At 44.1% G+C, this 12933-nt stretch overlaps 1 long non-coding RNA gene across 1 annotated transcript; it reads right to left on the reverse strand.

The window, feature by feature from the left end:
* Window positions 1-729: 729 nt before the first annotated feature.
* Window positions 730-12191, reverse strand: LOC147576149 (uncharacterized). The gene is made up of 4 exons (XR_015242016.1): window positions 11877-12191; window positions 2723-2855; window positions 2534-2620; window positions 730-805 (listed from the first exon to the last, which is right to left on the reverse strand). It is a non-coding gene; the product is annotated as an uncharacterized LOC147576149 (long non-coding RNA).
* Window positions 12192-12933: the final 742 nt, after the last annotated feature.

The following is a 12933-nucleotide window of genomic DNA, read 5'->3' on the forward strand; positions in this document are numbered from 1 at the left end:
GGATCAGACAAAAGGCAGTTAATTAGAAGATCATTTGTGCCTTGATTAGAAGCCTCACTCTGTGAACAGTACAGAATGCCACTTGTATTAAACACAAATGAAACAAAAGGAACACAACCACAGTACACTTGTGTTGTCAATTATCTACCTAATCGGCTTATAATTGTAGCTGCTGCTGTCATCTGTATCTCATAATAAAGAATAATTCTTTATAAAGAATAGCCCCCCTCCACACACGCATGTAACCTCCAGTTCACATTTATGTAGAAAGGCTTATAAATCATTCAATCACAATTTTTTGGCTGTATGTGTGGTGTGTGTGTGGGGGGGGGGGGCGTGTGTGTGTGTGTGTGTGTGTGAGAGAGAGAGAGAGAGGGAGGAGAGAGAGAGAGAACAACCTAAGCACTACTAAGATTAAATTCTGTAGCTTGTGCCCTTCTAATTTAATAGAAATGTGGCTGCTATTGTGAACTACAAAAAGAGATCCAAAGAGGAATCAGTGTGTGAAGAGAATTTCTCTAGAGTTTTCATACTCACCCATCTCATAAAAGATGCTTTCATGCAATACTTCCTACAGAGTTTGAGGAGCTCCTACAGATGTAAACTAGTAGGAAGGATATTCAGAGTATGACACAACCAGGGTCCAGAATTTACTATCCAGTGTCATTAGAATGAGTTCTGGTAGCCAGAGAGAAATCGTGTCCAAAGCTCCCACTAGGCGCTACTCACTGTGAAATTATCTGCCGTCTTGCCGTCACTGAGCCTGTGCCCCTAAGATCCTCACAGAGAGTTGAATCCTTTGCCACTGAAAGAGAAGGGATGATAACGGAGACGATAATATTTATAGAAATCATTTCCTTCCCCTTCACTCTTGCCAACCTGTATACAAGGAACTTCTAATACTCAGAGAGAATGGGGAAAAAGAATCTACCCCTCTTCCCTCTCTCCCTGTTGGCAGAGGGATCATTTATTTGATTGGTGAGACCACTGAAGTTACTACTGTCAATTGTCCTTACTTCTCTCTCAGGCAGGGCTAATATGGGACATGCTGATTGTGCTGCTTGGATCTCAGGATCTTGCCCTTTCTACGCTTGATAAGGTGGGGGGTTGTCTGTCACCTTCCATATATCCAGCCAGGTGAGTGTGTGCTCTGCAAATGCAGCCTGCCATCCCACCTGCTTTTTACGTTTAGAGAGGAGAAAGGATCTGTTAGGAAACCTAAATTCATGTTTCTGCTATGTTGTTGTTGTTGTTTTAATGTTTATTTATTTTTGAGTGGAAGATGGAGACAGAGCACAAGAAGCAGAGGGGCAGATAGAGAGAGAGGGAGACACAGAATCCGAACCAGGCTCCAGGCTCCAAGCTGTCAGCACAGAGCCCAACGTGGGGTTCAGACTCACAAACTGAGAGACTGTGACCTGAACTGAAGTCAGATGCTCAACCAATTGAGCCACCGGGGTGTCCTGTCATTCTAGGTTTTTTAATCAAAATAGGCAGAAATAAAGCTGGCCCACTGATTCAGAATGTGGAGGGGAAAGGCGTGTGATGAACTAGTAGCTTCAAACTCACAACAATACTCTTTGATGTATTTATAACTATTCTTTCTATGATTCAGAGCACAGGCTCTTCATACTAACCTGATGAGGTCACTGAAATAGGTATTTGTTTCAGATCACTTTTGAACCCTTCTGGCTATCCCTTCTTATTGTGTTCATTCATCTGCTAAAGGATCTACTGCAATGTATTCCTCTCTCTGTCCATCCTTCCACCACACCTCCAACAAATTCTTTCTTTTTTTAATGTTTATTTATTTATTTTGAGAGATAGAACAAGCAACAGAGAGCACACTAGCAGGGGGAGGGGCGGAGAGAAAGGGAAAGAGAGAATCCCAAGCAGGCTCAATGCCATCAGTGCAGAGACTGATGCGGGGATTGATCCCATGAACTGTTAGATCATGACCTGAGTGGAGATTAAGAGTCAGACACTTAACCGACTGAGCCCCCCAGATGCCCAGCATTTATTTATTTTTGACAACACCCATTGTCCCAAACGTTGGTGTTCCTTCTCCAACAAACTCTACCAAGCAGACTGGTTATTCCTCCTAAGAAGATTTTTCAGTCCCTTAAATAAGCATAAGGAGTCACAAAATGCTGGTAAGAATACACTTAGGTGTAGAGAGGGGAAGAGAGTGAGATTGTCAGTTTCATTCTCTAAATAAAAATTTTTGACTCCTACCATGTGCTAGAGCACTGGAGATACTAATGCAAAACACCTGTGGTCTCTACTTTCAGAGGGATCATATTCTATTGGCTAATTTAGTGGTACAGGGGAGCCTGGATGGTTCAGTGGGTTAAGCATCAGGCTCTTGCTTCCAGCTCATGATCTGTGGTTAATGAGTTTGAGCCCCACACTCACAGTGAGGAGCCTGTTGGGATCCTCACTCTCTCTCCCTTTCTCTCTGCCCCTCCCCCACTGGCACTCTCACTCTTTTTCAAAATAAATAAATAAACTATGAAGTTTAGTGGTACATTACCTTGGCCAACCATTGGATCCTCTACAGGCCCCATTTTGTGCCTTTGTTGCCCCATGACTGTGCTGCCCCAGGACAGTACATGTGGTACTGTGGAAAGAAGGAAATGCTGATAATAACACAGCTACAGAGAAGAAAGGCAAGGGCAAAAGCCATTTGGGGAACCATCAACAGGAGTTCTATTTCTTGTACCTTTTCTTCTTTGCCTCATTCTAAGTAAGGACATGAAGCGGATTTTGTGAAATCTGTTCCCCTTCTTCCCCAAATCACAGAACCAGAAAAGTAGCCATCAGATAGAACAAAGCAGCTCTCATCCTCATGGCAACTAAGGATAAAGACAGAAAGAAAAAAAAAAAATTACAACCTCAAGTAGAAATAGGGTACTATCATTTAATTAACTTTTATTTATTTATGCTTTTAATTTTAATGTTTTTATTTATTTTTGAAGGAGAGAGAGAGAGAGACAGAGCATGAGCAGGGGAGGAGCAGAGAGAGAGGGAGACACAGAATTCGAAGCAGGCTCCAGACTCTAAGCTGTCAGCACAGAGCCCAACGGGGGGCTCGAACCCACAAACTGTGAGATCATGACCTGAGCCGAAGCGGGACGCTCAACCGACTGAGCCACCCAGGTGCCCCCCATTTAATAAACTTTTAAAAGCAAAAATTATTTCTCTATTCAACTGTCTTCTGGAAGAATTACCTAAAAATTAAAAAGTAAATAAATAATGAATATGAACAAGACTGAATGTAGCAAATAGCCAGAATTGTTTCAAATTACTGCTGAACATTTTTGTAGAGATGGCCCTGAAGCATCAAAGACTCTTAATGATGCAGCAATCAAATAAATGCAATTTGCACAACACTCTACATTATTATTATTTCAGTAATGAGGAGCACTTCTCAGAGATTGGTTCTACATTAACATACTGGAAGGCAGATGGCCATCATAATTTTAAGAACATCATGAGTTAATCTTGGCCTTGGCTTCCTTCAAACATTACAAATCATGCAACTTTAAAATCTGTCAGTTTGAGTGCAAATTGTATCTTTTATGTTCTTTTTTTTTTTTTTTAATAAGCTCTAAAATTTTCTTCTTGAGAGGATTCATCAGTCTCTCATGGATTGTGGAGAGAGCAGGGAATCTCGAAGAAGGCAGCTCAGTTTGGATAATTGCAACAAACATTGTTATCTTTACTAACTGACTCATAAACGTTAATCTGATTTTTGAAATGAACTAGAAGACAGCCATCAAATTAGGTAGGTCCACAGTTTGTTGGCATGTTAACAATATATTAGTGCAATTTTTTAAATTTCTGGTGGTTGTTTCCTTTTACATATGTTTCCTTCTATAACTTTTATCATGACATTCTCTCCTTATGGTTTTTAAAAATCAAGTCTGAAATCACCAATGGTCCTCCTCTAAGAGCACACAAAAAGGTAGAAAAATCTGTTTTGAAATACTAATGCTGCTGTTTCTCAGCTGAATGTCTTTGGAAAAGTTATATAGCTTCTCTGAAGATTTCTTGTCTGTAAAATAGGAATAATAGTACCTACCTTCAAGGTTAGCATCAAGAATAAAGAAATTTTACAATATTCTCACTTCTGCAAGGCAAACCACATGAACCTAATCTCCACATATATTCATTCATTCATATAGTCAACATTTTCCCAATTATTCTGCTCTGATATATGTATCAGTTCTCATGCAAAAAAAAATATAATTTTGCTGAAAGGTATTTGAACCCTGAGAAAAATGCTAAAAACCAAATTATTCATGGTTCTCCTGCTGAGTTCAGGTTTTAGACTTGAGATGTGAGTTTTGGCACTGGCGTGGGAATGGTTAATGGCTGCCAACAAATGCCGCTGGCCTCTAAATATATTATCGTTTGCCCATGTGAATTATCTCCTCATGTTTTCTGAAAGAACAGTGCTTACCTGAAATGCTGCAGTATCATAAAATCATTCTTCAATAATACATTCTGGGTGAAGGGGGGATATATCAGTCAGACAAGATTCTCAGGCCACAAGATTTAAGTAATCAAGTCAAGTAATCAATGGGTTTTATAGCTCATAATGGAAAAATTCATCTTTCACTTAAATAACCTGAGTAGCTAAAAGCTTTTGGTAATTTTCTCATTATAAAATTCAGTTGTTTAAAGACAAACTGTTTTTCTAAAATCGACCAGGCATATTCTGTAAATCACAGTTCTGGCACCTTGCTCTTACAACCCCCTATAAATACCTTCCTTTCTGAAGTAGATTTCGGATTCATAGAATATTCATTTGTGTGCCTGGACACTCCATCAAACAAAAAAAAAAAAATTCTGCATGATTAAACAGAATATATTATTCTGCCTCTGTATTTGCATAATAAATCAGACCTACACTGTGGGTCACTGAGTGCTAGTTACAGCATCTAACAAGTTGTACCTTCAACCTAGCTCTCAATTTTTAAATGAAAATAATTTTAAAGGAATACAAAGTTTCCATAATTATTGAATTGCAAATGGGTATTCAAGAATATGTGAGCTATTTTAATATGAACATTGCAGCTATGTGATGCCAAAGCAAATAATTCTGTCCATTGTACAGATCAGGGTTTGACCTATCATACAATGGCTCATACACCTACTTTTGCGATTGAATACTGTGTCAGGGTATCATAGATATAAAATTCTTTCATAGTCCAGGCTCAAGTATCAACAATGGGATGTCTTTGCTTATATCACTCTGTGTTCTCCCTATTGCCTGTTTAGGTAAAAAGATATTAACCATAATATCCTCAATGGAGGGATATACAAAGATAACTGGACTCAAGTCATAAAACATCCAACCATTAAATGTTTAAATTGTTAAAATATTAAAATTGAAAGTAACAATGATCCAAAACAGATCCTTGGGGTCCCCCGGGTGGCTCAATAGGTTAAGCGGCTGACTCTTCATCTCGGGCTCACATCATGATCTCATGATTGGTGGGATAGAGCCCTGCACTGGTTGGGTTCTGCACTGACAAGTGGAGCCTGCTTGGGATTTTCGCTTTCCCTCTCTGCTCCTAATCTGCTTACGTGCATTTGCACTCTCTCTCAAAATAAACATTAAAACAAAACAGATCCTCATTCTGTTCATAATTAGCTATATAAATGCCTTATATATGAAAAAATGTTACTCAGAGTCTCTGTGATGATATGACAATTGAATTTTTATTTGTGTTTTTTTTTTTACATGTGGATACTTGTAAACAATGGAAAAATATATTGAATGTAAAATACACAAACTAATAACAGTGCACATATATATTAGAGTGGATGTTTCCAAGCAGGAAGCTAAATTATATTCTCTCAATGTTTTAGATTTATCTGATCATGTCTGAAGATGGGTGAGGCAGGCCCTCCAGAAGACTGTTTATATAATAGATGCAGTAACCTTCTGAGAAATATCTTATCTCAAGAGAAAAGAGAGTTGAGCAGTACTAAATTGGTCCAAGAACGATAAATAATGCCAAAGAGCAAGAGTGGTCTTGAGGAGAGAAGAGTATTGATCATTTATAATCCAATCTTCATGAATTTATGTCTGACAGTTGAGTAGATAGGCTAATTTTTTTTTTTTAATCAGTAAAATAAAAGAACTGTCTTAGTGAACTCTGTAAAAACATAGAGGAAATGAAGTAGTTCTACTTTGCACCTGGGAGACAGAATAAATCAAAAGTAGGGGAATGAACTACCATCTCTCTAGGTCTTATGTATGTGAATATGAAATATGAAAGTTCGTGTGAGCAAAGATATAGACCAGAGAAAGAAGGAAATAACATAGAATATCCATAGCCTCAACAGAAGACAATGGAATAGAGCAGAAACAAACAAAAAAACAAAAACAAAAACGGCATATAAGATGCCCCCTGGAGAGTGTGATAACTATTTGGGTTGAACTACATGTTTGTAACTTTTCTCCCTCTGATTTTATCATATATGAACAGTGCAGGAAAAAAGAATAGAAAAGGCACAAATTATAGCAAAAATAATTCACTTTTGACCTTACCAAATCAGGAAGAATTAGAGGAAAATGGAGTTCTTGCAGGTGAACACAACCAACAATAACCACAACAAAATTCTACTACTGTTATTGTGATCTTTTGTTTACTCTTAACTGGGATAATCTTGTTAATTTCCTATGTTCCCATTAGAATACTGTAGTTTCCCTAAGTATAATACCCCTTGTGTTACAGAACCTGGTCTGGACCACCTGGCAGAAGAACCAAGCAGCACTTGGAGCTCTTGGAAGGCAGGAAGTTTATTTTACTTTGGTGGGCTCAGAAGAGATCACTCTCCAGAGGTCTGAATCCCGTAAGCGGAGGGAACAGTTTATAGTCTGTTACTTCTGCATTCGCATTAGAGCAGCGAGTGGAGTGGGAAGAAAAGCCTGGAAGGGGAGTCTTTGGTTGGGGGCTGGAATTTTCCTATCAGTCCTGCTGGCCATCTTATAACAGATTTTTCCCTATCATTCCCCTCTTTGATGTCCCTTTAGACAGATCTAGGCTGTATTAGAGGGCATCATCTTCATTTATTACGGGCTCGTCCTTTCCCTTAGTTCCCTGACTTTGGTTGTGACCATTCCTGACTACTTTACAAAGTAACAGCATTCTTCTCCAAGGAAGATGTTGGTGTCCCCTTTCCTGGCAACAAAAGTGCCTGTCTGTTTTGGAGGGCAACTCCTGCCAGGGAACTTATTTGACTCTGTAGGGACACTAGGGAGTCGGCCACTCGTTAGTGCCACAGAAGAGCCTATGCCCCTTATGCCAGTCCCTATCCCCGTGGCTATCCCTGCCCCTGGGAGGACAGGTAGCAACACCCCTCATTTAGCCTGGGCCTTAAGGCTGAAGGTTAATCTAAGCACCAACTTTTATCTTGAGAATGATTTAATCTCTTTTTCCTGAAGTTTGAGGCACATACATCAGTGAAAACACTTTCCCAAAATGGCATTAGTAACCTTCTTACTGGCAGGCAAACCAGCAGACCGATAGAGGTTTACACCACATTTAAGCTTTTCAACCCCTCAGATTCTTCCACTGAAGACACCCTGCTCTTACAAATGGGGCCCAGATCAGAGGCAATCAATACCAACAAAACATCCTATCCATAAGAGGAAGGTGAGTGCGAGCAGGAACCTCTCGCTCTTTCCCCAGCTTTCTGGGGCAACCTCTGCCAATCCGATGGCAAGGAGTAAGGACAGTCTATTCATTTCATCGGAGCAGTGATTCCTCAAGCTTCTGCCATGGGTAGACCAGCCAGCTTCCAGCGTGTGGCTGGAGCAGGGCTGAGATTGGATTGGATTTGGGCAGTCTTTCAATTCTAGGGCTCCTCAGGATTGGCCCTCTTGACTCTGGAGTGGTGGACCCATTGAGTGATACTTGTGACCTTAAGGGCAGTAGGGGTGGTCGGAATAACAGTATGAGGCCCAGTCCACCGGGTTTGAGAGGGTCTTTTTTCCAGTCTTTGACCTAGACCGAGTCCCCTGGTGAGAAGGGGCGTACAGGGGATCCTAAAGAGATTGGGGCCCTCTCAATGGTATATCGTTGTGTTCTCTTATTCCCTTATCCCCTATTTGGTGCAGGTTCCCTGGGAGGCTCCCTAGACATGGAGGGGGCCTCCCATATATTAGTTTAAAATGGGAGAAACCTTGAGTTCCTGATGTGTAACGGACATGCAGGAGGGCCAGGGGCAACAGGTCCGGCCATGGGAGGTCTGTTTCCTGACATAACTTGGCTAAGGTTCCTTTGAGTATGCAATTCATCTGCTCTACTTTCCCTGAGCTTTGAGGCTGGTTTGTATAATGTCAGCCAGGAACATAGGCCTGTTATCCCTGTGGATTGTGGCTGGCAAGCAGAACCGGGGACAGGGGACAATTTCTTCTTTGAACTTCTGGTGGGGGTCTCAGTGCACATAAGGGAGGGAGCTATGTCTACCTCCTTATTAGCTGCTATCTTGGCTGCTTTGTCTGCTAGACAATTTCCTCATGCTGTAGGGTTGTTCCGCTCCTCGTGTCCTTTGCAGCGTAGAACTGTAACTTCTTTTGGATGCCAGAAGTCCTCAAGGAGCATTAGTATTTTCTCCTTGTTTCTGTTGGTCTCTACCGTGGTGAGGAGGCCCCTCTCTTTGTGGATTGCCCCACGTATGTGTATGGTAGCAAAGGCGTACCGGGAGTTGTTGACGAGCTTGTCTTTACTAGAGCTGAGCGCTCGGATTAAGACATGTCACTGCATACCGTCACTTGAATGCCCTCTGTGATGAAACTGCTACCATCACTGAACAAAGTGAGGTCTGGGTTCTGTAGGGCCTGGTCAAGCAGATCTGGGCAGCTTGTGAATACCTTATCTGTCACCGCAGAGCAGTCATGATCTGATGTCCTTCAGAAGGTAGGAAAGTTGCAGGGTTCAGTGTCCATACTGTTTTAAGAGTGACCCGTGGATTCTCACAGAGGATTCCTGGTATTGTGTTAGCCGAGAGTTAGAGAGGCATGAGAGACACAACAGCATGAGGAACCTTGACATTTAGTTCTTGTCAGGGTGAGTTTATCTGCCTCCTTAATGAGCAGAACTGTGTCTGCTAGCTAGTGCCCTAAGGCACAGTGGCCATCCTGCCACCATCGGGTCCAGCCTCTACAACAGGTATGCTGTTGCCATGACCAAGGGCCAACAGTCTGTGTGAGAACCCTGAGGATGACCTTTACCTTCTCATGCACAAAGAGATTAAAAGGCTTTTTATATTTGACAGGCCAAGGGCTGGTGTCTGCCCCAAGGCGGACTTTATCTCTAGGAATGTGGCTTCAGCCTCCTCTTTCCAGACAGGGGGTTCTCGATCCGGCCCTACCAAGAGATTATAGAGGGGTATTGCCAGAGCTGAGAATCTGGGAATCCGGATTCGGCAGAATCCCGCAGCCCCTAGGAATTTTCGTAGCCCCTTCTTAGTTTGGCGCTGGGGTAGGGAGGTCTCTGGCCCTAGTGCTCATTTTCCTTGGGTAAGGAGGAAGCCTAAGTATCGGACTTGCTCTTGGCAGATCTGTGCCTTTTTTCATGAGACCCGATACTCTGAGTCTGACAGGAGTTGGTGGAGGGCCCTTCTGCCCTCTGTACAATTCTCTCAGGTATTGCTGGCAAAGAGGAGGTCATGCACATACTGGAGAAGGGTGCAGTATGTGGCCTCCCTTGGAAAGCCAGCAGTCTCCAGCCAGTGCCTCCCCAAAAAGGGTGAGGTGAGTTTTTAAACCCCTGTGGGAGGCACGTCCAACTCAGTTGCATCTGATGCCCTGTGTCTGGTTCAGTCCATTCAAAGGCAAACAAAGGTTGGATCCGTGGGGGGAGGGGGGTGCCAAGAGAAGGCAGAAGAAGGCATCCTTTAAGTCTAGGCAGGTAAACCATCTGGAAGAGCCTGGGATCTGGGTGAGGAGGGTGTACAGGTTCGGGACCACCAGGTGCAAGGAGCTTGAACTGGTCGGTACTTTCCTACCGGCTTCTTTACTGGCAAAAGCAGGGTGTTCAGGGTGATTGGGACTCAACCAGAATGCCTGCTTCTTTGAGTCTGGTCAGGTGTTCTTGGATGCCTGCCCTTGTCTCTTGTGGGAGGGGGTATTGCCGCTGTCTCTGCGGTTGAGCCCCTGGGATTAACTCTACAATGACTGCGGCCTGGTTGTGGGCAAGTCCGGTGGGGGAGGGGAGGGTTGTCCTTGGTCCATACAGTGGGAAAGGCAGTCCTGAATTCGGGCAGGCCGCTTGGTTGGGCTTGGGTACAGAATAGCCTCCCTTTGGGTCCAATTGGAGGCTGGTGCATCCCATTGGCTCAAAGGTTATTTGGGCCCCCAGTTTTGAGAGTATATCCTGGCCGAGGAGAGGGATAGGGCACTCAGGTAAGTAGAGGAATTCATGCCGTACCGTGTGGCCCCCAAATTCACATAAAAGTCATAGTTTGGCCCCCTACTTTTATTTTGACATGGGTTCATGGGGGCCAAGAAGTAGTGAGCCTAGTCCCCCTCAATATGAATCTATTCCTGCTAGGCCTATGAGGTCTTTTTTGCAGGGTTCTTGTGCATATCAGCTGGGTTTCTGGGACTTTCCCCAGTTGGAATATTTATTCTTTTAATGTCCTTTCTCCTTGTAGTAGGAGATCCCTTGCTAAAGAGGTTTGGGGCCTCCCCACATTTGACGGCTGGACCTTCCCTGTCCTTTTGTCGTGTCTCTCTTCTGCCTCGGGTCAGACAGGGTATAAGCCTCTCAGAGACCCTCAAAATAATCCCCGGGATTCCCCTTGCTGCAGGGCATATTCCTGGGCTTCTTAGCCCCTGCTCAGATGCCCTGGAGGACAGCCTCTTGGTACCAGCAGGTGTGGACCAGCATCTGGAGGATGCCTGAATCAGGCCGAGGGCAGAATTTGGCCACTGATCTGGGGGGGAGAGAGGATCTGCTGAGTCCGGAGGTGGTGGGGAGACTGAAGGTGGCGGAGTATTGGGATACTGGGGGGTTCATATAGCGGGGTAAGATTGGTTCTTCCTCTGGATCACCAGCAAGAATTTGTGGAGGTCAGGACTTCTGTTGACCTTCCTTGGGCCACTTTGTCGAGGCCACTAAGACACTAGCGTGTCCCTGTTTGTTGCAGGTAACTTGCACCCAAGGGGGAAGGTTTTGTGCAATCTCTAACCAGGAGTCAATATAAGGGAACTGATCAGGATAACCTGGGTCTCTGTCAACAACATGCCAGATGCGGTGCACCACTGGGACACCTAAGGTTCCCTCCGAAGGCCATCCTACACCAAAAGTAGGCCATTCCAACTCGCATAGGGTCCTTACTTGCCGGGTGTCATCTTAATTCCATAGTCTCCCAAAAACCCCTTCTTTGCTCTGTCCTGACCCTGCAATGTTCCGTGGGATGGAGTCAAAAAGACAGACCGACGGGTAGGGGTGACCCCTCTAATGAGGAGACCAGTCAGATGCCCGTCTGTTCGTGTCCCAAAGGAACCTAGATGACACTTAGCCATAGCGGTCTCAGCTTTGTGACTTAGCACCGGAAACTATTCCGATGCCGCCATAGACTGTATGCCATTCACCACAGAACACAGACAGGCCCACTCAGACTCCATGGGCTTCTGGGGACCTTAAGGGTGCCCGCCCATGGAGCCACAGAATCGAACCTGGCAGGCAAGCCAGACCCAGTCGCATATTCACTCACATACACACCAGAGGTTATGACACTCCCTCCCACGGAATTTCTACCTGTGAGACCTCTCAAGGCTCCAGGGAGTGATCAGGTCCCCCTTCCGCCCCTATGGGTGGGCCAGACCGAACTGGGGCCCCAGGCCTTACCTGTATCCGACGTCGGGTCCAGATGCTCCACGACCAAGTCTCCTCCAGTCCAGTGGGAACGGCAGACAGACTGGGGCCAGCCTGAGACCACCGAGAGGGAGACTGCCGAAATTCAGGCAGGGCGCGCCTTCTCCGTTGCGATTCCTCGTTCCGTCACCGCCTCGCCGTTTTCCCAAACCGGTGGCAACAATGGGCCAGCACGGTTTCCCGGTCAGGAAACCAAATGTTACGGAACCTGGTCTGGATCACCTGGCAGAAGAGCCAAGCGGCACTCGGAGATCTTGGAAGGCAAGATTATTTCACACTGGCAGGTCAGAGGAGATCACTCTCCAGAGGTCTGAGCCCAGGTATAAGCAGAGGGAACAATTTATAGTCCGTCACTTCCGCATTCCGTATTAGTAGTCATTTGGCGCATGCGGGGAGCGGGGTGGGAAGAACCCGGAAGGGGAGTCTTCCTTTGGGGACTGGAATTACCCTGTCAGTCCTGCTGGCCATCTTGTAACAGATTTTTCCCTATCAATTGTACTCACTGACTCATTCCTTGAATAAACCATTTTGCACGAATTACTTAGACGTCAGCTTTTCCTGTCATGTCTATATTTGCAAATATAGGCAATGGCATCCCTAGAAGCATGGGTCATGAAACCAACACAGTATCTAGATAGTCGCATATATTTGTTCTTCTCTTTGTTGCGTGCTGATGATCTGGGCTTACTTTTTTCCCCCTTGATTTTTTTTTTTCTTTTTTTTTTTTTTTCTTTTTAATACATACTACAGCAGTCTACCTCCTCCGGAAGAAATCAACACAATGATGAATACTGACCCTTGGGGCATAATTTCATGTCATTAGCACAGTGAAACCAATGGCAGTAGCAAAATGATGCATTTTTTTAAGGCTGTCTGCTCCGGCCCATTTCTGTGGTTTTTAATATGCTATTAAAAGCCAAGGTTTGTCATTTTCTCAGAAAACTGAATGTCTGGGACGATATTGCTTTCATTTATTAATGCTTCAACAAATGTTCATGTCCACAATGTCATCAGACAGAACCCTAAAAAT

This window comes from Puma concolor, chromosome D2 (genome assembly GCF_028749965.1).
Source record: "Puma concolor isolate L17-30 chromosome D2, mPumCon1.1.hap2, whole genome shotgun sequence".
Taxonomy (NCBI): Eukaryota; Metazoa; Chordata; class Mammalia; order Carnivora; family Felidae; genus Puma; species Puma concolor.